Source organism: Gallus gallus, chromosome 3 (genome assembly GCF_016699485.2).
Source record: "Gallus gallus isolate bGalGal1 chromosome 3, bGalGal1.mat.broiler.GRCg7b, whole genome shotgun sequence".
Lineage (NCBI taxonomy): Eukaryota > Metazoa > Chordata > Aves > Galliformes > Phasianidae > Gallus > Gallus gallus.
In genome coordinates this window covers 12,695,634-12,722,165 of record NC_052534.1, presented here as the reverse complement: position 1 = coordinate 12,722,165, position 26,532 = coordinate 12,695,634, and the positions used below count along the sequence as shown (strand labels likewise).

Genomic DNA, 26,532 nt, shown 5'->3' with positions numbered 1-26,532 from the left:
ACTTAACTGTCTCTTTTCCACTTGTATTCATCTGGGAAAAACATTTCCTCACCCTTTAAGAGCGTCAGTTCCTCCATGACCAGTTTCTCCATCTTTTGTTCATAAGAATTGCTATTGTCTACGTATAGGGATTATCGTAGAATCATAGAATGACTTGGGTTGAAAGGGACTTCAAAGCCCACCCATCCCCACACCCAGCTGTGGGCAGGGCTGCCCCCCACCAGCTCAGGCTGCCCGGCACCCACCCAACCTGGCCTGGAGCGCCTCCAAGGATGGGGCACCCACAGCTCTGGGCAGCAGTGCCAGGGCCTCACTGCCCTCTGAGTAAAGAATTCTAAAGAAGAATTCTAAAGAAGAAGAATACATCTAACCTAAATCTCCCCTCTTTTAGTTTAAAGCTATTCCTCTTGTCTTATCACTATTGGACTACGTAAAAAGTCAGTCCCCCTCCTGCTTGTAAGCTCCCTTCAGATACCGGAAGGCTGCAGTGAGGTCTCTCTGGAACCTTCTCTTCTCCAAGCTGAACAAGTTCAATTCTTTCAGCCTGTCTTCATAAGAGAGGTACTTCAGCCCTCTCAGCATCTTTGTGGCCTTCCTCTGGACCCACTCCAGCAGTTTGCATCCTTCCTGTTTCAAATGCTTCTCTCAAGCAGAAGCTCATTTTATTTTTGTCTTGAAGGTCTGATTGTGTGCATGAAGGGGAAGACCTTGCCTTAATTGAAAAGATTCTCACTGGCAACTTCTTCATGACTGATATAAAGCATCAAGCCAGACAACTGAGGGATTTGAAGGGAAGGGTAATACAGCTGATGAAGTAAAATATCTACATATGAGGAGGACAAATCACAGGGACGTACAACACAAAGCTGGTCTAACACACAGACAAATTCCTGCACAGAGGGAATGCAGCGGTGCTGTCATTCACATTACACAGTTTGATGTGGCAGAAGCTGGCATTTTGTGAACAAAACACTGTTGTTTTTTGTCATATGTGTCAGCTCAGTTCACATCCTCATGCCAGCTGACAGAGGCTGCTGGGGCACTTTGGTGATGAGCACACTATGCCATAGAAACCAAACCCAGCAGTTCCCATTGTGAACTAATCCCATTGGGATTCATGGGATGTTTAAGCTTATGGTCTGTGAGCAACAAATAAGTGTTTGAGGTCTGTTAGATTTGATATATGGCTTATGGATGTGATCTTGCTGACCTTAATACTGCTTATCTGTAGCTTTCCTTTGTAGAAGAAAGGTAAGAGCTAGGAAGCTGCATTCACCATGATTTTGAGAAAGTGAGCTGAAAGCAACTGTTTTTGTATGGATGGAGGTCCTTTTGCTAGCTGGGAGAGGACCCTCTCCAACCCTAGAAGAGAAGGCAGGAAGAGCCAGTCTGGCCCCATATTTAAGTCTTTTTGTGCTACGGGTCTGTAGTCAAAAACGAAGACTGATCCAGCCAAAGTAGTAGGATATGAGATTTCTGAAAACAGAAAAACTGCCCATCATGAAAGGAGCTAATCTGCTGCCACTGCCTCTGAAGTGCTTGTATCTGAATGGCTTGCAGAAGATTTTGCATTCATTGCTTTACCTCTGAGTCAGGCTGCTGGAAATCAGCCTCCTACCCAACAGGTTATGGCTTTCGTGGTCTTCCAAGCAGGCTGCATTCCTCTGCTCAGTGATGGTCTGCCTCTTTGTCAGACCACGGCCTTTATTGAGTTTGAATGCATTTTGGGGTGGTCCAAATCAATTGTCATTACTTCTGATTAAATAAGCATGGTCTTGCTTTAAAAGGATTCTAGCTTTAACTAAACAAAACAACAACAAAACCAAACAACATAGTAATGTGCTGCTTAATCTATCACTATATGCTGGAAGTCCCTCATTATGATTTCCCCAGCTATCTGTTCAAAATTGCAAGGAGATTCCTTCTCAGCACCATCCACACAGCAGTGCCTTTTAACATGGCTGTAACAGTGAAATGAGGATGTCCAACTGCACGGAGTAGGTATTGCAAGGGACCAAAGGCCAAGCTAGCTAGGTAAAATGCAGCACAAGCTGTACAGGTGATGTAAAGGGGAAAATAACGCTCAGAGGGAAACTGTACATGAAAGTTGCTGATGCATACCTAATGCCTTGTTTGGGCAGAGCGTGGGACTGGCAGGCTTTGCTCTGCTGTCCTCAGGTATCTTCCAGCAAGCGCTGAAGCAGAAATGCATTAGGCCAGAAGCAGGGCACACACAGAGTCAAAACCACTGGGTGTCCAAAAAATAGCTCACTTAATAAGGTCTGCTGATTGAATACAAATTCAGATGCTGCTAAAAGTAAAACTACTGAAGAGGTGAACTGAGTATGCCAATATTTTTTTTTTCTGCCAGACACAGCACAGTGGATGAAAAAATAGCTGACAGGTTCCTTTCCTGTCATTAACATGTCATGCTCTTCCTTTCCTTTGTGGATGAGGTATCCATATTTCATCCTAACAACTTTCCTTAGCATTGATCTGCTGCTCTTAACTTCAGTCCTTAATGCAGTCAGGTTTGCATCATGAACCTGTATGGCTGAGAGTAGCAGACATGGAGGAGCTCTTAGCTGTTCTAGCTTTAGAAGGTGTAATATTAACCTATCTGAGAGGAGAAAATCATCAGGAAGTAGTAAAAGGTATCCGTATGCAGAAATGTCCAAACAAGAATTCTGCAATGGCCATCGTCGAATATGTACGCCCTTACCCAGGTTGTTATTTGCAACAGTTCACCCATCCCCTTGGTGACTGCTATACTCACACGGCCCCCCAGTTAATTGGCTCACTGTGACTTCTCATTAACCATCCACACCTAATTACTTCTGGGAAAGGGGCTTGTGTCCCACTCTCCTCATCGGGACAAATCTTTTCTGGCTCCGCTTTCTTTCTTGGGTCATTGCTATTGGAACACAAGCATGTGCTAGTTCCTGCCATGTAAGAGAATACAGTACATGATAAAATGTACAGCAGCTTCTTAGTTAGAAACCAAGCTGCTGTGTCACCTGAAATTACAGGGAGAGAAAAATCTGTCAAAGAAAAAAAAAAGTCATGGTGTCAAAATAGAAACCGTAAGTTTACCGCTTATGTTGAAATGTCACTTTGGAGCTACAGAAGAGGAAATGAAATTGTTGTTGTTGTTGTTGTCACAATGTGTTATTTTAGCTGAGAAAAAATATTTTGGATTTTTTTTTTAATAATCGTTAGCAAATTTGTTGCATTTGGTCACTGCAGTGCCGGCATCCCATTGGTACGGTCTGAAATATTGGAGATGATCCTACCCCAGGGCATGTCTATAAAGATAACAACGACTGCGCTAACAAAGCAGCATTACTGTTCATACCTGTATTTAGTATCTGTTGCAGTGACGGTCATGACAGTGGTGCAAAAGGGATTATTTTGTTACTGTCTGGGTTAAACTGAAATAGGGCGCTGTGCATTTGGAAAAAAAACAAAACAAAACAAAATAAAAAAACAACCTCCTTATGGAGATATATACCGCAGTAATAAGATGAGAACTCCAACTCATTGAGTTATTTTGCTTCGAGAGCGTGCGTAGATAATTCTTATTCCTACAAAAAATTCCTACGCATTAGTAGTAAATAAAATGCAAGGCCTGATCCTTCTTTCATAGAATCTGTGTAATATCCATTTTGTAATTGGTTTAACATTAGCAAGATTTATGACTTTAAGAAAGATTCTTCACTGTTTTTAGAGATGAAGTTATTTAAGACCCTGACCTGGCTGTGCAGGTATTACCCCTGTGGGTAGCCTTCTGCTGCAGCACCTGTTTTGATATTTCTATGATTTCCTGCTAAGCTCTTATGAGAGTGTTTCATTTCCAGTGGTAATGCACCAATTAAGGAACTAAAAATCAGTTTTCTTTTACGAGAAATTGATTTAATTTTAATTTTTTAAATGTACCAGTGCTTTCCAGGTATTGAAATCACACAAGTTTGTTTTCTTAATACTTTTGAATGAGATCAAGTAGCAGCAACCAAATAGTCCATGTTCACGGAAATCAGTGTAGTGTTCTTTGCCTCTAATCAGACCAGTCTGCTGAAAGCTAAACTGTTTATTTTTAAGCTTTCAGAAGATGAAAGCTTGCCTTGCCTTTCACATCTTTTTCATTAGGGCTTCTTACTGGAAATGAGAGCTGGACTGTGGGACGGATCATGCAATCATAGAATATCCTGAGTTGGAAGGGACCCACATGGATCATTGAGACCTCCAACACCATACTTGTCATTAGCCATGGAAGCAAAGAATGGAATTGAGACACAGGTAACCCAAATGTTGCTCCTAATCAAGGGAACACCACGGTGTACAGTTCTTCCAGGAGTGCCTGTGCCCTGTATAGAAGTGTTTAAAAGAGAGTTCTGCCTATGCAAGTACAGCAGAGACTCTGAGAAACAGGCAGATGCTTGGAGCTGAACCTGCAAAAGTAAAGGAAGCCTGCAACTTGTATGTTGTGTCATGAGTTACCTGGGTGACCCGAATATCATGGCATGGTCAGGTAAAGAAGTCTGCAGAAAGATAAGAAATAGCAGCTCTCAGCACACATGGGCAATTAAAGCTCTGTTAAAGAACCTGAGGGTTCACATCTTCTCAGTGGAATCACAGTGCTGCACTGAGACTCTTTTCAGTTAACCAGTGCAGGAAGGGACTAATACAGAAAGGAGAATTCAGGTAAAGAGAAGAGCCAGATGGAAGAAACTGGCAGAGAATTGCATAAATAAGGGCAGGGCAAGGGAACAGGCAAGTCAGCAGTTCTTTTTCTTGCCTGCTCCTGAGTTTCCTCCTTGTGACAGGTGTGTTAACTTGATGGTTGTGAGCAGACCTTGGCTGGCATGTCTCAGGGAGGTGGGTGTGGTGTCTTAGTTCCTTGGCAGGACCTGAAGCTGATGGTGTTTGCAGACTGCCCGTGCTCTGAGCTTGTTTTGCTGCCAACAAAACATTGGGATTGCTTGTATCACCCCAGTAAAGCTGTGTTTTTTTTTTCTTTCTTGGCATCAATAGAGATTAACTTCTTGATGTATCTGTTTGGCCTTGATGCTACCGAGAGTGGTATATCTGACTATAGCTGAAAACCAGCAGCAGGATGCTTGCTTTCTTTATCTCATGTTTTTGTTGGTCTAGTATTATGAAAAGCCATAGCAGGAGGTGAGTATGGCATGGGACCTGAGCCACCAATGCATGTGGGTATCAGCTTAATGACCAGTTCCCTGTAATTACTCTCTAGTTTGCACAGCGTAGTTTATTGAGGTTATTTATCTCTGCTGCTGACTCACAGAAGGAAATCAGCTCCTGCTCCCCTTTTAACAGCCACGATGGCCATTGGGAGCAACCAGCAGTAACACTGCTTCCTCGCCAGGAAAGTCAGTATCTGTGGCTCCCAGTTCACAGGGAACGTGCAGGAAAATATTACTGTCACGTTTTACCTTGAGCTGCTGCACAGAGTCTGTGCCAGGTGGGGAGGGAGAGTTTCGTACTGGGCCAAACTGCTGCTGTGATGCTTTCACCATGGATTTAAGTTGCTTCGGCGGTTGAACTGGGGAGAAAGCATGATGGTGATCAGAAGGACCTGATGGGAAACAGTCTCCTTCACTTTACTTTGTTAGCATTCAGATAAGGTTCTGAGGTTTTTGCTTATTACCTATTGATCTTTGATATTTACCCAGTCTTTTTTTTTTTTTATCCTCTTTGATTGATTTGGTCCGGCTAGACAGGAATTAAATACGTGATTAGTCTTAGGTTAGCCAAAACTGAATAGTTGGGTTAATGAATGACTCACTGACAATACCAATCTCTCGGTTTGCTGATAGACTCCAGGAACCGCAGCAATACAAACCAATATTTCTAACAGGTGTCTGGTGCAGGCAGATGTTCAGGGGGAAGGAGCAGATAAGCAGGACTAGGGAAATTCAGAAAAAGCTAACCTTTTCCCTTTCTCTGGGCCACGTAGGCCTTGCCTGAGGTGTCATCACAAGCAAAATGAGGCCATTGTAAGATTTATTGGCTCAATGCAGCTTCTATTTAGTGACAGTCACAAAAGGTAATTGTGTGAGCATGTGCAGCCTGGAGTGTTTAATTGCCTCTGCGCCAGGGCTCCAGTACGTATTGTGGGAAACGCTCCCCGCATGTATTAAGCAGAGTCCTTCCCCATGTATAAAACACCGAGTGCTCACAAGCCTGCAGCATCACGGCTGCAAAGCAATGGCACGTGCTCAAGGAAGGGCAACAGAACACTGCTGTGCTGCTGGTTTCAGCCCTACACGAAACCTCTCCTGGGAGCATCTCCCGGCTCTGCACTGCAGCAGCAAAACAGGCGCCCTGAAGGTGTGCGTCAGCCAGGAGCAGGAAGAAAAATGGGGAGGAGGAAGCAAAGAGGACAAAAGATCTCGGTTATTTCAATCCCAAGTAATTTGAAAAGGAAAAAAGAATCACAGCTCTTTCTATTCACTCCTTCCTGCCTGTTTTCCCTAGAGGGAGTTATCTTTTCTTTCCCAGTTTTCCTCCTTTACAAGCACGCTTTTTTTCTTTTTGGCACCAAGGGAAAAGAAAGTACATAGGAGGAAATGAAGGAGAAAAGGATACGTGCAACCTTAAAAAGCATTTAATTTCTCTATTGCTGCCTAAAATCAGAAGAGAGTTTTTGAATAGTTTGGTGAGTCTTTTGGTTGCTTGCTTTTTTGGTTTTGATCTAGAGGTCATCTAAAATAATTTCTGCAGCAAAGACTGTCAAGCAATTGCTTCAGTGTCTGTCAGCGACTGAGATGGTTTAAAAAAGCAGAAGTGTTTCTCAGTCACACCATTTTGATTTAGTATGGCTTCTTCATTGCACATTATGGTACTGAATGCTACTTTTATGGATACCTTACAAATGTTGTGCTTGGAAGTATGTTACCTAATTGTACTGTTCGGTCTTGAGGGGGGAGCAAGGGGGCTGCTTAATCCCTCAGTGGAGGAGCACCTGTTGTTTGGGGCAAGCCAGACCAGCACCCTGCAACCTTGCCCTTCAAGGAAAGATGGGGTTTTGTTGTGGTTTGGGTTGCCAGGGCTGAGCAGGCTCTGATGGCTGGGAGAGACCATCTGGAGCCATTCCCAAAGGAAAAGGGCAGTTCAGCCAGGAGTCATGTCAAACTGGGTTCAAGGTGCAAAGGGGGAAGTGTAGCAGACTGATAATCAGGACGGATCTAGTTTAAGGGCTGAAACGAAATGCTCTGTGTTGCTGTAAAACACCGAGTTTTCCTGTGATGTGTGGGATTCATTTCTGGGCCCCGCAGTCCGTGAGATAATGGACTCTGTAACTGCTCCTCATCTCTGTGACTAACGGCTCCTTTTTGGCACCCGTCCTGGAACTCAAAGCAGTGTAATTTTTAATTCTTGATATCACAACTAATTATACTATTACAACTAGCTGTAACGTTACAACTAACATTATTCATCTTAGCCTTGGTCGTCATTTCCCTTTTATAAATCCTACCGCTTCTGCACAGATTAAATTCTGAGACTGTTGAGGCTTTGATTACAGTTTAGTCATATTAAATTATCCCTTGGCGGTAGGGCTGTCCTGTCAACCACACTGATACCTACAATTAATGGAGAAGATAACTGGTAGTTTGGTGTGAAGCTGTGCCTGGGTGGAATGGGAAGCTCTGTGGAGCCTGGGGCAATACATCTTTCCTTGAGCTGGGCATGGGGCAGGGAGTCAGTCCATCTCCCACATTGCTCCCATCAAAGTTGGATGACTGTATACTGAAGCACTGAAAGGTATCTAAGGTTGCGTGGGTGACACAGGAAGGGAACTATTGAGAGGAGTGAACCAGGTTACCATGAGGTATTCTTAGTATTGCATCCTCATTCTTACATGTCTGAAAAGCCTCGAGGTGGGAAAATCACCAGCTTTGAGCACTTCAGCCCTGGTGTACAGTACTGCTGCCTACCCTTGTGGGTGCCTATCAGAGCACTTTCACCAAGGTGTTTGGGTGTCTCTGAGGGCCGTGTGCCACAGAGCCTCCTATTACTAGCAGAAAGGCTTTGGGCTAATTACCAAATATATGCCACTGTGGTATTGAGCAGCTCCACGGATAGCTGCCTTTTTGTCAGAGGGTCCCCATAGGTGGGAGATGCCGTGGAAGGGCTGCTTGCTTTGTGGATGGCACGAGATATTCCTGCCTTATTTATTTCTCACTCCTTTCACTGGAAAAGACAATGAGCTACGATTTCCTTATCCCGTAATTATCGATACAGTGGCTGGTAAATGCTTGCTTGTCTTCTTACCAGTCTCAAAGGTTACCTTGTTAACAAGGAGGTCTTCAGATATTCGCCACCAGTGCTCCCTTTGTGGGGGAGTGGGGTGATTTTAATTGTTGTTTGATACTGTTCACATGGGCAGGCTGCAAGATAACAAGGGAAATGATTGTCTGCTTCACTGATCAGAGGTTGTTATAAGCACTTGCTTGGTGCTGTGCATTCAGATCCTGACAAACCAAGAGGCATTTGCCATTTTGGCTGATGCTATTTTTAGCCTTGACACATACCAGTCAGGTATGGTCTCGTTGCATCTAATTGCAAGTGATTTTTGGTACTTTTTTTTCTTTTATGTCTCTAGAGGCATATATTTTGAAGTGTTAGCAATAGGCAATATGATTTTAAAGCATTTGGGAATGCCAGTTAAAGCTTATTTATGTGATGGTTGGCCTGCCTTAGAGATCAGAGCTCACCAGAACGCACTGTGACCTTAGAAGAAGGGAATTTGCTTCCCGGCCTGCATCTGATGAGGAGGAAGGCTTGCATGATGATGGCTACTGTTCTCAGGAATTAAATACCTCAGCTCCATTTTTTTTCATCTGCAAAAAGCAGTGTGTCAAACCTCTCATGGGGATAGATGGATTTGCATGTTGATTTTTTTCTGTACTAATTCATGTTCTTGCACATTTTCCCCATTTCCATGGGGAAAAAAAAAAGTATGTATCCCCAAAAGAAGAAACATTTTCTCTTACTGTTATCCAGATGAAATAGAATGGCATTAACTTTGGTTTCTTGTGATTTATTTGTTAATTCTGCTACACCAAACTTGGCGAGTTGACTGCTGGTGGTATTTCTTCTGTCTTTTCAGGTTTTTGATTATTTTTTTAGTATTTTTGTTTGTTTCTCTGGGGTTGGTTTTTTTTTTTAAGTGCTGGTGTAAAAACCTGTCTGAAAAAAACAGGGTGTAGAAGCTCTGTCTGCAACACTGACTGTCCTATATTTTGGGTGTAGGCTTTGTTTTTTTGTGTGACCTTGCACTTGAGAGAACAGCTTCCCAAATGATGTGCTGGGATCTTCCCTTTGCTTTTGTTTCTATGGAGTGGGCCTATGGAGTGGGTTGATCAGCTTCTCTCCTTCTCTTGTTCTTATTAGTTGTTACTGTTTCCAGAAAGCTCCCTGATTTGGGGTTTGATCGGGTCCTTTTGCCCTCTCCTGTGTGGTGCGTTGCTCCTTCAGCTCTTGGCAGTTGGGAGAAGCCACTGGCCATGCTGTGTGAAACAGAATGAGATTTTGTCCTGAGGGATTTGGCCCAGTGTATATGAAGCTCACACATTCTATAAATAAGCAGTCTGCATATGTTAGGACACCAAAGTAGGAGGATGGCGTCAGAAGATATTTACCACTTGCCTGGAGAACAGTCAGTTTAGATGAAAGCATTGTGGTCAGAATTTTCCAAAGAGCTCCCTCACATGATTGAGGTCAGCTCTCATTTAGCTGCTAAAATTAGCAACAGGGCTTCTAGGCAAACTGGCTGTTTTAGGTGCTAAACAGCTCTGACAGTCTGGCTATAAAAGTCCCCAAAAGGAGTGCTGAGTGTTAAAAGAGAAAACTAATTGTTTATGGAGTTGATCTAACAGGAGTGGACCTCCTGGAAACATCTACCTCATACAGAGCTTTTGAAAATCTATTGCCTTCTGCTCAGGTAGTGCAAACTTGAAGATGTCTGCAGGCACGTACAACTACATACAGTTCTATAACACGTGCATAGCTGGAGAAATTCTCAACTGGCTAATTATTTGAGCTGCTGAGCTCTAAAGCGATGCAAAATTGAATGCAAGTAGTCAACATTGCATACCAGCTTCCAACAAGAAAATGGGAGAATAACATTGCATCCCCAGAGATTGTAAGGTTTTTAAAACAAACAAACAAAAAACACACACTCACACACAAAAAAACCAACAACCCACCTTTCCTGTCTTCACTCCTGGTTTTCTCGTTGATGTTCTTTGCTTTTTGTTTTTATCTCTAAAAGCTTAAAATGTTCCCTACAATGCAAGGAAGGACAGTGAGGATCCTATGAAGCTAGAGCTGGAACTAAAAAGGAAATCTTGCTATATCTTGGGGTACAGCAAGAACCTAATGATAGTGTTTCACTTATTATTCTGAAAATTTACCATGAAAAGGCAGAGGAAGCAGCTAGGATTAATATAAAGGTCTCACTTGCATTTTGACTTCTTGGAGTCAAAGAGAGCAAGAAATATTTGTAACGAAATAAAAAATTGAAGTACTCTTTTGGAGTTTTTCATATAAATCACCTTAATCCATGGCATGAAATATCTGTGAAATATTTTCCATATATCCTGCAGAATGCTGTTTCTTTAGAAAAGACTTGAGCCCTCTTTCTTGCTGTGTCAGGTACCTTAAGTTTAATGGAAAAATCACAAGATTTGGTAATACAGGTGGCAGCAAATGAAATCGAAGACCTTCGCTGACCTGCTTAGCTGTGAAAGATGCCCTGTCTCACGCTGCTTAGTTTGTTGTAACTCACACACAAGTATGTAGGACAGCCCAGTTTCTTAAATAAATAAATAAGTAAAACGCTGAGCTCACTCTATGCGCTAACTTAATCCATATTTGCAAACAAGTGCTTTTTGTAAAACTATTTCAGTAACAGCCTAATTTTCCAAGCCAGGATATGGGTGGTAGGTGTTTAATAGAGCTTTCTGGGGCTATAATAGAGAAAGATGTAATTAATTCTTATTTCACGTATGAGCGTTCAGTAGGAAAAGATTTGCATGTAAGAATGATTCTTGTACGTGGATGGGAAAAACGGAGTTGCGCAGACACAGAGCCCAGCTGATCCATTGTATTTATGTGTTTCAGGCTTTTACAGCAAAAGCGTTCTCACAGCTGCCTCAAAGTCATGCCTACGGGAAGCACTGCTGCAAGGCTGAGAGCTGGTGCTCTGCAGGCTTACTCTAGGTTTTGGTGGGAAACATGATCAAAACAGCCAAAGCTGTCCCTAACTGTCAGCTACTGTAGATGGAATGTAAATAATTAGTACTCAAAGCAGGACTTTTGGCAGAAAAGCCCTTGCAAAGCCATTGACTGTATCTGCAAGAGAATCTGCAAGTTCATTAATCACTCACGGAAAGGAGTTTTCTATACTTCATGAGCTAGGAGATACATTTATAATTAAGACAAATGAAGAAAGGGTGGTTCTGCAGCTTGCTTTATGGCAGTAATGGAAAGCCAGAGCTTTATTTCAAGAGCATACCTGCTACCCGTTGGGAGCTGAAGCAGGCACTGAACGATAAGGCCACGGCCTTTGATCGTTTGTCAAAATTAAACGTCGCTGAACATCCTTGCTGGGTGAGATTCAGCCCTCGGATGTGCAGGTGGTTCTTATTAAGAGCCACTCTCTTATCTGAGAGCTAAATGCAGCTACGGGAGTCCTATCCCAACAAAAATCTGATCAGGGTATAAAAGCAAATTTTTGCTCTCAGTCCTATGGAGCGAGTGCTATTGTATCAGTGAATGAAGTCCTGCAGAGCTCCGATCAAAATGATCTTCATGGAAACTATCACACTGAGTTTGGCCATCTCTGGGTATTTTTTATTATTATATCTTTGTCAGTGATCGCTCTGAGCAAAGTTTTCAGACTTTCCAGGAAATTAACTGAAGATCAGTTACTGTGCTGTCTTCCAAATGTATGGCTTTGCAACTAGCAGTGGACCCAGACGTACAGTGATAAACAATCTCTCACGTCCTCTAGCCCATCAAATAGAAATTTGTTTCCTTGGGAGTAGGCAGAATGAAATTGGTGCATTTCAAACAAATTTATTAAAAGTTGCATTCAGTCCTTCATGAAATGTGAAGAATCATCAGTCCTCAGCAGGGAATGAGATTTTATTTTTTAATTCTAGCGTGTCTGAGAAATGCAGTAAGAGGACAAGCATGGAGTCAGTTTACCTTCTGCATGTCAGAAGCAAAGGCCAAACTGATTAATGGCTGCATAATCTGGCAGTTCAGAAACAAGGAGCTGAGGATCATAGCTAAACTGTTTGTAAGGCAATTTGGCTTGACCTTAATGAGGACTGAAGTCCTGCAGAGCAGGGAGGAGTCTATTAATCTCTCTGGCACTGGAGGCATCTGGGATTTCTCTTCTTGTGTCACTGCAAACACATTTGTCATTTGTGAAGTCTAAAGGAAGACAAGATTCTATTTATTTTTTAATAAGACTAAAAAGAACAATGGAAAACATTCAGCTGGGATTCTGATTTCAATTCCCCCCTTTCTCCTGTTGAGGGGATCAGGTGCCGCAAAGCTTTTTCTAAAGCAAGAAGAGGAATGTGTGGCACTGAGGGAGCTGAGCAGGTGGTGGTGGTAGCTCTTCTGAATGGGTCCCTTCAAGCTGCTTGAGGACACAGTCTGGGAAGAAGCTCAGAGGTGACTCCAGTCCTTCTGGCTGCTTTGAGCTCACTATGTATGGAGACCCAGAGGCTGTTGTACAAAATCCGTTTCTTTCTTTCAATCTGAAAGAAGAACGTTCCAGCTTCTCCCTCTTCACAAACTTTGTTTAGCACGTCCTTTTGTCTTGGGCCTTCCTCGATGCGGTAAGGGCAGGTGCTACAATGGGATAACAAAAAACTCCTGGTCACCCTTGAGAGAAGACACCTAAGGCACATAGCTCATCTGAAAGGTTTTGCTTACGTAAAAGTAAATCAGAGCAGGGATGTTCCACCAGCTGGTGGCTGATGAAAAATAAAACCACTTGCTGCACATTTTTTGGCCTTCACCATACAGCAAAGTGCTGGTATCTTCATCTGCTCAATCTCTAAAAAACATTTCTCAGTTCTTCCTGGGCCTCCTGTAACCAACAGCTGAGGAGCTCATCTGTCAGGTGCCTGTTTTGTACAGGTGTGTACTGGAGTAATAACAAAAGCAAATGCCTCCTCCCAGCACCACAGTGCCAAAGAACCCTGATTGTATTGGTCTAAGGTTATCCATCCCTACAGCAAGTCTTAGTGTTTGAGCAGGGGTTGATTCCATCTCCTCATCTCCTGACTAGTGATAGGACTAGAGGGAATGGCTTCAAGCTGCGCCAGGGAAGATTCAGGCTGGACGTTAGGAAATACTACTTCTCTGAAAGGGTGGTCAGGCACTGGAATGGGCTGCCCAGAGAGGTGGTGGAGTCCCTGACCCTGGTGGTGTTCAAAGAGCATTTGGATGTTGTGTTGAGGGACATGGTTTAGTGAGAACCATTGGTGATGGGTGAATGGTTGGACTGGATGATCCTGTGGGTCTTTTCCAACCTTAGCAACTCTATGATTCTATGACTACAGCATAGGTTTGGGCTGGTTTTCTTCACGTGAGTATTTGCACATAACCGTGGTGATTACTGGGCCTGAATGATGCATCTTAAATTCCACTTGGTGGTTTATTTTTGCATTAATGAAGACGATGAAAGAGTATCCTGTGGCTGTTTGCACACCTGTTCATTGTATGCTTATTTGCTCAGGGGCTGAGGTTCTGCTATAATGTCTACTTAAGACCATGCGAAAGCTTCTAGTGATGTCAGTGAACGCTGCTCTCAGCTGAAATTGCTTTTGTCTTTTCTTCTTTCCTTAGAAAAAAATCTGTCATTTTTTTTTAAGAGAGGGATTTATCTGTGTTCTTTCACTGCCTACAGTTACCTTGTTGTAGACTCTGCTTTGTCTGTCCTGTTTTCCTATCTGTACTTATTTTGTTCATGCTTCCAATAAATTCTTCCAGGACTTGCTCTGTGGGGCCTAATTTTCAGTCCTATTTAAATTTCAGTCTTATTTTCACTCTTATTCTTTTCACCCACCAAATCCAGCTTCTATTTGTTGGTGTTGATGGGTTTTTGTTTCTTTGTTTTTCCCCTAATTGGTTATTCAGGCTTTCCAGGATTTTTTTTTCCTCTCTCCCTTTTTTCTCCTCAGCTCTCTATGCAGGACAGTGCCTGAGACCAAAGCACAGGTGTGCCATACCAGCTGTACCTTTCATGTTTGCAGAGTGACACTGCAGTATGTGAATGAAAGCTGTACAGACCTCTGGATGGTGCAAGTTAAGGAAGAACAGCTGCAAGTTTCTGGGTTGCCCTGAAAGAGTACCAGAGAAATTTTGGGGCTCTCTTGCAAGGAACAGCAGGCTGAGGAACAGGCTCAAAGTCAACACTGGTATTGCATGTAATGGGTTTTTGTTCCAAAACAGATTTTTTTTTTTATTTTGAGTCATGTCATTCCAAATTCCCTTTTAATGGTAGTGTTATTACCTACTCTGGAAAGATATCTTAGCTTTTTAGACACCCAACGTTTCAAGAAGTTCTCTTATTGTAGCAGGAAAATAATTCCATGTTCAACTCATAGCAGTATCTTTTGCTGCCTGTTTTTAATGGGAAAATCAAAGATGAGTTCGATGTACTGCAGCTTGTAACTGTAATATACAGCACATTCTTCCATCCCTTTTTGGGGCAGATCTGCCAGCCCATGTTACACAGAGCACTCCTGGGGGAGCAGGAGATGCAGAAAGTGCTGCCACATCCATCTTTGCCTGCACTTAGCTAGCCCCATTGATGTGTAATGGTGAAAAGGCTTTCCAAAGCCATTCAACTCCAAAAACCTGAGTTATCATCATCACTGCTATATCATGGTCTGACAGGAAAATGATTTGTTGGTCAATAATTTGTTTTGTAAACACGTACGTGCGGTTCAATTTCATCGTAGGCTGTCCCTCGTGGCGAATTCAGAAGGCTCATGCTCATGCAAAGGAAGAATGAAATAGCAAACAATTTGCTTACCACCAGATCAGAGAGGAATGGATTGGTACAAATGCCAGTTGCTTCAGGAAAGGGTGATGCTCCCAGGCATTGGGATCTGGACCCCATTTTGTCTCGATGCTGACATGCAGGCAGGGACCAGACAGCCAAAACCCGAGGCTCATGTTTCTGCACAGAGTGGTTTGGTTTCAGACATTTGGGTGTTCTAAGCACTGGAGCTGGTAGAGACCCAAGAAGGGAAACATTTGACTGGCTTTTTCCCCTCGTACATTGCTAGCTAGGGAAGGGGCTGGCTCGGTGCCAGCCGATGGCAGGCAGGGGCTCTGCACATGCTTATGGGTCTGAGCAAATCTACTTGTGCTAATGGCTTTATTGAGCTCAAGCCTGGATACATTACCAATCTACACAAAGAGAAATTAGCACCCAGATTAGATTAGTCGCTGAAGGCTGTGAACGTACAGCTGTTGGCCAAATTGCACACTGACTTTCTTTTTTAATTTTTTATTTTTTTGCATAGACTTTTACTGATAGCAATTTGAAGGCAGTCATTAGAGCCATCAGCCTTTGAATGAGAAATTTCAAGGGACACTTTAGGATAAATCTGCTCTTCTGCTGTAAGAAATTATTCCTGATTTGCTCTGGGCTATGGAAAGCAATTACATGAATTTTGCACAATAACCTGTTTCTTCCAAACAGGGGTAGAACGTCTGCCTATAAACAGACGTACTTTTACTTCCAATTAACCTTGTGGGTGTGTAAACATAAGAAAACGTGTTTTTTTCGATTTGAATTTAATAACCAGAAATATAGTTGGAAGAAAGAATGATAATTTACAGTCAAAACATGAGACTGGCTGGTTTTGTTCCTTCCTTCTGCAAGGCAGCTGGACTTGTGAAAACAGGCGTGCCCTTTCTCATTGAATCATAAATACTGCAGGCTTTATTCCTTATCGGCTCCTAGGTTCCAAGGTTTAGGAAAGAGCGTGATATCCATTTTTGGAGCTCAATTTGCCATAACTCATTCTGCTCGAGTTGTTTTTTTTTTTTTTTTTTTTTCCAAACTTCAGCAGTAGTTTTCTATCCCAGGTACTCCAGAGCTTCCCTGCAATCCCTGGCTGCTGCTGAATTCATGCCCTCGTGATATTAATATTAAAGAGATGCAACTGTAACTCTGCTCAGACACTGATCTGCCTCGTGTAGGCCTAATTCTAAGGGCTGCTATCAGTGAATGTGTTACCTATTTTGAGCTATTGTGAAAATGCTTTAATATTATTATTGTTATTAAAATAAGCCATTAATAATGCTCAAAGCAATGGTTATCTGCTCTCCCTGCCAGCCTGCTTGACTGTATTAATATCAGTATTTCCAAGAGAAAGCATTTATCTGTATGACTCCTGTGCCTCTGAATTTGTTTGAAAATCCAGAGAGTGTTTGCTTTGATAAAATTTGGTCAGGGAAGGGGGAGGGTCTCCTTATTTACCTTCAGATTCCCATCCTTTAGAATTTCCTCATTGGGTGTTCTCAGGTTGACTCTGCAATTAGAAGCTGTAATTGGGTTTCCATGAAAGCTGAGATACCTGCTTTCCCCAGGAGTTGAATTTTTCATTAAAACCACCACCCAACACCATGACACTGGATCTCAAAATGGTTTGTAAAGGCAGGACAAAATAAATACTGCAGGCTGTCAGGTGACATACACTGATGCAAGTGCCTCTGCTTTTGCTGAGCTCTGGGTTTTTGTGGAGGGAGCATGAAGCTGCCCCAACCAGACATATCCTTCAACCAGGCTGAGGCTGGCATGGATGCAGCCCCAGCGTTCATGTTTGTGTGTTGTGTGTTAAGGAGCATTGTAATTGCTGCATGATGACTTCTGTTTGTCTGTGTGTGGCAGAGCCTGCCTAGGACCTGAAAGAATGGACCATGAAATCTTTGGTTGCATCTTCTGGGACTCTTGCAAAGGTTAAGCCTACTGCAGAGCTTTAACTTTCCAAGCAGCTCGTGCACTGGGAAGCCAAAAATAATAATGCATCCTATATGTCCATCCTCTCAACTCAGTAGAAGAATGACTCATAAATTTTTCCCCCAATTTCTTGTTTTAGTTCAGCGATCTTAGCACAGCATAGAAGTTGTTCATGGCATGCTGAGACATTATCTGCTATCCAACCAGCATGAAAGAGCTTAGGATTTGGTGGGGAGAAAGCTTTACCTTTGCTTATTGCTCTTGCATTTCACTTTGGGACGAGTATCAATGTTGAAAAAGACCAGCCCGACAGAAAAGCATTGGCACATTGTTAACGTAGTAACGTTAACGTGAACATCATAAATGCATGAATCTGATCCAGATGGCCAGATGCATTCTTACTTCATGTCTTACTGAAGGGCTCAAGCCCATACAGGAGTTAATCTGAAATCACAGAAGTCAGATAAATGGGGAGTGTCGGTAAGCCAGAAAGGAGAGTCATTAGGAGCCAGAATTAGTAACGAACTAGACAGACAGTTTTTGTAATATGGTACTGTCTTCTGGCTGAAGAGGCACTTGGGCTTCCATGCTCCTGTGGGCAGTGATCCTCACGGCCTTGCCATACCAGAACTTCAGAAAGGTGCATGTCTCACCCCAGGTAGTCACTATTTCTTCTTTTTAGATGCTGGAGAGAGAGATGGACTCATGCATTTTTTAAATAAGACAAATATTAGAAGTGATGTGTGATTTTACATATAAACAAGCCTGATGTGATTATGCAGCAGCAACCAATAGAAAACACAGCAGTTTCTATGACGGGTCCTGCCTGTAGGTCTGTCCTAACAGCTGGAAGAGCAACCAGCAGAGCAGCAGAGCAGCCAGGTTTTTTCTTTTTTTGTTTTTTTTTTTTCTTCTAGCTGCCGTGCTACTTTTCCAGCGTGAAAACAAAACCTATTCCTTTGCTTCACGATTCATGAGCCTGCAGAGACAGTGTGCAGGAAGACAGACAGCATCTGGGAGCACTTTCATCTTAATGGTGCTCTGTGTGTGCGCAAGCATCCTGGGGGGGCCCTCTTGGGGAAAGAGGGAGAGAGCTGCAGAGCCCACGGCAGTGTGGAGCACAGATAAGGAGATGAAACAATAGCTGTGACACCAGGAGCCTTCGCACAATTGCTTGGTGAGGATGTTACTGAGTCAAGTGCTTGCACAGAGCGCATCCACTCACAGCCAGGTGGTTAACTCTTTCTCTTCCCCTCCCCATGAGGACGGAAAAAACGATACAAGGAATGGAAGACCTTCCTTATGAGGACAGGCTGAGTAAGCCCAAACGATTCCATGATTCTATGATTCTTTACTGTGTAATTTAATGAATAGCTCTTAATGGCATGCAAACTTGTGAATGCTAAGAGTCTAGCACTTAATGTTTCTTGTTGTTTGCAATGGTTTACATTTCCCTGCTGTGGGTTTATATGTAGATTTAGCAATGCATGAGCCACGCTCTGGCTGAGATGGGAAATACGAGATTTCCTTATCTGAGATCCAGAATTAGAACCAAGGAGATGTTCCCAAACAGTGTTCATTATTGATGCCCCATTTCCTCATTAATGCAAAAAAATAATAATATGAAGGGACTTTCACTGTGCTAATGGGATTGCCCTCCCAAATCTCCTCTGTGTCAGTGGAAGGGCATATTCTGGTTCTCTGCCCTCACCTTAGTGCTAGATGAGCAATTAAGCTATTTGTTAGCTAGTGAAAGTAAAAATCATTTCAAGTTTGTTTTGTTGTTGTTGTCAGTATCACTGAGGGCTTTTCAATCCCTTTTACTTTGCCTTACAACTCTGAGATATAATTTGAAAAACAAATAGAAGATGTTTCCATATTTTCCCACTCTGATGCTGGTGATGGTCAGTGTTTCAGTTAGCTCTTCATTTCTTCCTGTATAAAGCACTGCCCTGTATCATTTCACCTATCTCTGCTTAACTGTGCAAAATGCTTCCAGAAGAGCACTTCAGAAATGAATACATCTCCCATTAGCACTGATAGCAATGACATGCCTGTGCTGGTGAAGACTGCTGTGTCATTCACTGTGTTGTCTGGTGTGCGTTGTCGCTGAAGACAAGGCAGGCATTTACTTGAGTACAGAAAAAGTAAGCTGTGCTCCTCTTGAATCACAAGCTGAGAGAAGCACAACTACCTCATCCATCAGGGTCCAGCAGCCATGCTGTTTCTTGAGACTGTAGCAAACACAGGGCACAAGGGAGCTTGAAGAGAAGGTGGTCAAAGGCTGTATCAGAGGGGTGGGGGCCATTTCAGGGGCCATCCTTTACCTGTGCTGAGCAGGGTGCTGTGGGCAGCCAGGCTGTGTGGCCCTCCCTTGCCTTGGATGACTGAGGCAGGGGTGGCATTGAGTTAAATGAGCGTTCGAACTGCCCCTTCCTGCTGAGGCTTGCATGTCACTTCAAATCTGATTCAGTTTTGCAGAAAATTCTTACCTGTAGTCTCACTGCTGTTGGTTATTTTTCTAAAATCCCCCTGCATGTGATATCCATACCAGCATACAAAAACTTCACAGGCTATGTTCAGGGAGAATAAAAGAAGCCGTGCAATAGCTTGTGCTGAGCAGAAGTGACCTCTGGTCTAGCAAAAACAACTGTGGAATGAGGAATAAATCTGAAGGAAGACACTTTTAAACCAAGCTGAGGGGGTTGAGTCGGGGCTGGGTAACCTACTGCAGGTTGTGTAGGCACTGTAACCGGTCTTGTTCAAATGTGTGCATGGAGAGCTAGGAGTGATTTATTCATTGTAATGAGCCTGATCCTGTGAGGCTGTGCGTGTTGTCAGCAATGGTGCCCAGGTTTCTCTGCTCCAAGGGGAGAGGATGCATCTACAGGAAAGAGAAATACAAGTTCGGGAAGATGGAAGTGCAAGGCTCTGGAGATTAACGATGGAAAACTGGCATCTGTTCGGAGAGAGGAAAGTAAGCAGGAAACAGGAGCCTAAATTAGGCTGCAGCTCCCTGAGCAAAACACTCCTGGTTATAAATATTCTGGTAGCATGTGGAGCAGGGCTGGTTGTGCTGTTTGCTTTCCTTGCAGGGGTGATATCACTGTGTTATTTGTGCTGATATTCTGCTCTGCTGCTAAAGCCACACAAGGTATCTCAGGTGAGTGAGGACGTGTGGTTTGGCAGCAGTGTATATGAATACAGAGCAAGGCTGCAGCAGGACAGGAGCAGTGGCTTGCATGTGTTAAATTGTTCAGCTGGTGCCCATGAGGACAGTTTTAGAGAGCCTTCTCAAAGCAGCAAAACCCTTATACAGGACCACAGGCTCACCTTAAGCTTTCTTATCAAGCTGGTACAAGAACCCCAAAAGGGTCACCTCCACTCCTCCCTATCCCCAAAGCAGACAGGCAAGGAGAAACTGATGCACGAGGAGAAAATGTGCAGTGTTTGAGTACCCAAATGGGTGGGAGATCTGGGAGCAACAAGGCTGCAGGCTCTAGGGAAAAATTCTGGGCCTGTTCCCAGTTGTGACAGTGCTGAAGTCAAGGCTGAAGTCTGTAGTGATCCAGAGGCTTAATTTGAAAGTAAGGCTTTTCATGTTAAACTCCACTGTTTCTTAACAAATTAATAACTTTTCAACTGATATTTAGCCAATCAGGACTTTAAGCCACGCTCTGTTTGCCCTTGCAAAGATGATGTGGTGGTAGATGCACTGTTATTTTTAGAGTTGAGTTTCATATAGCGAGAACAAGAAAGAGATTAAAGTATGGCTGGAGAGGTGTTGGGAAAGGGTTCCCAAGGGAAATGTGGGCTGCAAAAGAACCTGGGCCGTGAGAAACCTTCTGGCTGTGGTATTACAGCCTTCTTGGCCAGGGCTGGAAACAAATAACCCAAATGGATACCTTACCCGTCTCTTTGATTCCCTGCTAATTACAGCTGCTTTGGGGACCAAATGCACCCCTTTCCCCAGCCACAGTTTCCAGCTTCCATGAAACAATTACCAATTTCTCTTAGATTATGCTTTGAAATGTATCACCTATTTTGAAGAAAATAGGCCATTTGTGCATTTTGAAATCGCAATCCGTAATGATTTTTCTCTGTGAGAATTTGTAAGGTTTTATTTGATCGGCTACCTAATGAACACTGTGATCTTCCCAAACAGCAACTGCACAACAGGAAAAACAGACTCTGTAGGGAAAAACACCCTGGATAGCAGTGTGGGCACAGTTCAATTCTGTGAAATTAAAAGTCGGATACAATAGTTTAGGTAAATTGAAGCTGAAAGAAAGTAAAATCACTTTGCAGGCCTAGGATAAATGAAAAGTCAATCTGAATATCAAACTGACCTTGCTGCAGGGGAGAACAATTTAGCATGAGGTATTTGCCACTTTTGAATGTGTTTCTTACCCGTGGATTAAGCGGTGTGCTCAGGGAAAAAATAAAAAAAAGAAAAATGACCAGGAGGTGAATAAGAAGCCATGAGAAAATGAGAGTCTAGATCCAAATGCAACCCTCAGATCATTCTGAGATGATGTCTTTCTGGCTAAGGGGAAGCAGCACAGTGAGCTATGAGGCTTTCCTTGATAGGAGTGTTCCTTTATGCAGAAATTATACAGCTATCAACACCAATTGTAGCATGGCAGCTCAGGGAAAGCGATAATGAGCGCAGGGCAAGTAGAATCGAGTGTGTGAGAAAGGATGAACAAATACGCAAGCAGAGGGACTGGGGAGTCTGTAGTGACGAGTATATCCTGGTCTCAGCAGAGTTAGTGGAATTTTTGTCATTATTGTAAAAAAAAAAAAAGAGAGAAGTTTTTTTTTTTCACTTTTTTTTCCACAGTGGTCTTGTTGGAGAGATACATAGACGAGCAGTACTCCTCAAGTATCAGGAGTGTTTGGATTCATCACCAATCCCACTGCCCTGAGACCCAGATCAGAAGTGATTTTGTTCATGAAGCCTCACTGCCAGAGCTCGTTAGTGAAGTGTTCTCTTTTCTCGTAATTACCTGTTGCAGATATCCCCTGTGCTCTTCACCTTCTCCCATTCTGTTCATATTCCCTTTGAGCTAAGTGCAGCTTCCTAAAAAGCCAGCCTGTTTTGTTACATTTGCAAGGTAGGAGAGTGCAGACCTGCCGGATGGGCACTGAGCACAAATGTAGCAGCTAAATGGGAAGCTAGGGTGGCAGGAACAGGAGCAGGAGATTGTACCTGTTAGTTACCATTGGGTCTCAGGAGAGCTTTGCCAATAAATTCCATTAAAATAAGAGTTTCAGCTTTTAAAACTACAATTCCGTGGCTTGTTACATTAAATAAGCTAGCAAAGACTGTATGTTAGTCTCTGACAGGGCTACATTTGGGTGAAAACCATGCTGAATTATTTATTTTGTCATTAATGTCACACAAACTGCAGTAAGGAGAATTATATGGGCTGCAGAAGTGAACAGCGCTAAGCCAGATTCAAACAAATGAAATTGTTATTCCTCAACATGAGCCGTGGGTTGCAGCCTCCTAATGCATCTATGAGAGGAGAAGTGAATGGTAAATCAATGGAAAGGTTCACACCTGACTGACAACCTTTAAATAATGTAAAGGGTCCCTCAGCACATGGCAGGGTTATATAATGCATTAGCATTTGAAGTCAGAGAGACTTGCAGGGAAGTATTTTGGAAGTTTTGCCTTTGTGGCTGTAAAGCTCGAAGAGCTAGAGTAACATACCTGGAAAGAGGGATGGCAACCTATAACTGTGCCTGGAGAATGAGAAAATAAGGACATTTTAATTACACTGAGTGAAATTCTGTTGAAAATCAGCCTTTGGTAAGCCTGAAAGTGTCTTCTGCTGCATGTTGCAGATACAAGGGCATGGTTCTCTCTGTGGTGCTTGAGGCAAGCAGTGGATCCAATGAAGTGGAACCAGGGCCAGCCTGGGAGTGGGGGCTCAGCCCTCTGGGACATCTTTGTAAGCCATTTGATGTGTCCTTTGGTTGTAGATTCTCAGAACATTTGGAGGGAGGGTCAAGCAGCTTTTTGAGTTCACACATGATTTGTCTCTTTTTCCCCCTCATCTGAGAGCCAGGTAGCATGGCATATACCATCTCAAATTCCCCTTTGGAAGGGAAAAGCAGCAAGCAGCAGAAAGGGAAATCATACTTGGTGCATCAAATTCCTGCCTTACACACCGAGCTCCCCAGTGACAGCACATATTAGATGCTGCATGATAGCTTATGGAAAGGGCCCAGCATGGGCAGGTGTCTATAGAGACAGAGGCACAGGGATGTGAGCTTTGGATGCTTTTTGTTGTTTTCGGTGTTCTTAGTGATCTTGATTTTAGCAAGAAGCCTTGTACTGTTCAACCTTGTGCTCCTTGTACTGTTCAACCAGGGTTTGGATAATCTGCTTGCAAATCCATGGGGCTGGACAGATTGCAACCTAGAATGCTGAGGGAGTTGGCGGATGTGGTTGCCAGGCCACTCTCCATCATTTTTCGGCAGTCCTGGCTAACTGGGGACGTCGCAGTGGATTGGAAACTGGCAAATGTGACGCCCATCTTCAAAAAGGGCCGGAAAGATGATCCTGGTAGCTACAGGCCTATCAGTCTCACCTCGGTGTCCGGGAAGGTTATGGAACAAATAATCTCGGGAACCGTCATGGACCAATTAAAGGTCAACCAGGGGATCAGGCCCAATCAGCATGGATTTACGACCGGTAGATCCTGTCTGACAAACCTGATTTCATTCTATGACAAGGTGATCCACTTAGTGGATGAGGCTGTCAATGTGGTCTACCTGGACTTCAGTAAGGCCTTTGATACTGTTCCCCATAACGTTCTCGTGGAGAAGCTGGCTGCCCATGGTCTGGATGGGTGTACGCTCTGCTGGGTAAAGCACTGGCTGAATGGCCGGGCCCAAAGAGTCGTGGTCAGTGGAGTTGAATCCAGTTTGCGGCCGGTCACGAGCGGTGTCCCCCAAGACTCAGTGCTGGGACCGCTTCTGTTTAACATCTTCATTGATGATCTTGATGAGGGGATTGAGTGCACCCTCAGTAAGTTTGCAGATGACACCAAGCTGGGAGGGAGTGTTGATCTGCCAGAGTGGAGAACGGCACTACAGAGGGACCTGGGTAGACTGGATCAATGGGCCAAGGCAAACTGTATGAGTTTCAGTAGGGCCAAGTGTCAGGTCCTGCATTTTGATTACAACAACCCCAGGCAACCCTACAGGCTTGGGGAGGTGTGGCTGGAAAACTGCCTGATGGAAAGGGACCTTGGTGTACTGTTGGACAGTCGGCTGAATATGAGCCAGCAGTGTGCCCAGGTGGCCAAGAAGGCCAATGGCATCCTGGCCTGTATCAGGAATGGTGTGGTGAGCAGGACTAGAGAAGTCATCCTGCCCCTGTACTCGGCATTGGTGAGGCCTCACCTCGAGTACTGTGTTCAGTTTTGGGCACCTCAGTACAAGAAGGACATGAAGGTACTGGAGCAGGTCCAGAGAAGGGCAACGAGGCTAGTGAAGGGCTTGGAAAATGAGCCCTATGATGAGAGGCTGAGGGAGCTGGGGCTGTTTAGTCTGGGTAAGAGGAGGCTGAGGGGAGACCTTATTACTCTCTTCCAGTAGCTGAAAGGTGCTTACAGTGAGAATGGGGTAGGTCTCTTCTCACTGGTGACAGGACGAGGGGAAATGGCCTCAAGTTGCACCAAGGTAGGTTTAGGTTGGATGTTAGGAAACACTTCTTTACAGAAAAGGTGGTTAAACACTGGAATAGGCTCCCCAGGGAAGTGGTTGAGTCACCATCCCTGGATGTGTTTAAGAGCCGTTTGGATGTGGTTGTTAGAGTTAGGGTACTATGGTTAGTCTGCGGTTGGACTTGATGATCTTTGGGGTCCTTTCCAACCTAAGTAATTCTATGATTCTATGATCTCTTAGCTGTGGAAAAAACATTTAGACTACCTTGGATGTTTACCACTGTGTTCCCCCCATAAAATGATCACTGTTCCTTGCATAAACAACTATGCAAACACAAACAGAAGGGTGTCAGATAGAAACTGTATGGTTACAGGTTATAGTCACAGTAAACCCTAGCTCTGCACGTCTGTGTTTTGCTTTGCATTCTCTGAGGATCTATGCACACTGTCTTGCCTGTGGGCAGCTTCTCCCTTTCTGAATTACGACAAGTCTAAATTTTGCATTTCTGATCTGTTTGTCTTCTAAGATAGTGAGGAATCACATATATATATCATATATTCACAGTGAGAAATAGCAGATAGTAGAAAGATATTTAAAAAGTTTTCATGCAGCTTCAGTGAGGATATATCTGCCAGTTCATGGAGGTTAGGAGAGTTTGTTCTTACACATCAGTCTGGAATAAGATGTGTATTGTAATGGTTAGGCACAGCCTCTGACAAGACAAATCAATAGTGGCTTCTGACATCCAGAAACAGGGTAATGACGTTAATTGCAGGTATTTTCTCAACAGTAGAAAAGCTTTAATTTAAAAGTATACTGGAGGAAATTCTGCTTGGTTTTGATCATGAATACTACAGAACAGTCCCTTAATCTGATAACACCATTTGTTTTAGCCAGCTTAGACTCTTCTCTGACTTTCTGGAAGAGCTGTGCAAAGTCTCTCATCTTTTCCCAGGCTTTCTTCTCTTTCATCTACCACCCACTGGTCTCTTCACTTGATTCCATTCTCCCAGCTGCACACTCTTAAGTTCACGTTTGATTTTGGTGCCTCCAGGCTGTGGGATAGATGGTAAGCGCAGCAGCAGCAGAGAGCTGAGTCTCTTGACCTTTTCAGTAGCCCTGTGTTTGATGGGAAGAAGCAGCAGATGACAGAAGCAGGAGGGTCTCTTCACCACTACCTGGCTAGAAATTGAGAGCAGCTCCCTTTACTCTAACTGTGAATTCAACGTGGCAGCTTAAAATTTCTCTCCACTAACAGCTGCCCTTTACTAGATTTGATTCATTGAGTCTCATTGTTATTTGTTTTCCTCCTAATTTCTGTGTCACTGCGTGTACACGTCACACAACACTAGCAGATATTTTGATGTTTACTCTTTCTGTCCCCCCAAAGTCACGATAGAAGCAGCATTGAGGGAGGGGGAGGAATGGCCCACTGAAAACTGTTGGAAATGCTCTAGAGGATGAGGACTTCATAAATCTGACATACAGTGTGAACAGCAGGCATTTAGTAATTTTTGCTGAGAAACAAGGTTACTTCTGATTTAATTCCGCCCCATGAACCTCAGACAGAGTAACTGCTTCAGTTCCTCAGCTCAAGTATGATAAAGGAAATCTCTCCCAAATACAGAGTAGAGAACTGACTCAATATTCTCATGCTTGCCCTGCTGTTATGAGCCACCTGTATGGAACAAACCTGAGGATATGGCTGCATTACAGTAGGTAAAGCTACTATAGGTTTTGATCTTGCTCTAGTGCTGTTACTTTCCTGAGTAATTATTCAATATTCGTTCAGCAATTCATTTTCCTTTCCAATAGAAAATCCT

General features: G+C 43.5%; 1 protein-coding gene across 2 annotated transcripts in view; it reads left to right on the top strand.

Annotated features, from left to right (window-relative positions):
• SPTLC3 (serine palmitoyltransferase long chain base subunit 3) overlaps positions 1 to 26,532 on the top strand; it is a 273,302-nt gene that overhangs the window by 35,728 nt on the left and 211,042 nt on the right. For both annotated transcript variants that reach the window (XM_046939520.1, XM_046939517.1), the window contains exon 3: positions 4,147 to 4,296. The gene's annotated coding sequence lies outside the window, so the exon portion shown is untranslated. The remainder of the gene's footprint in view (positions 1 to 4,146; positions 4,297 to 26,532) is intronic.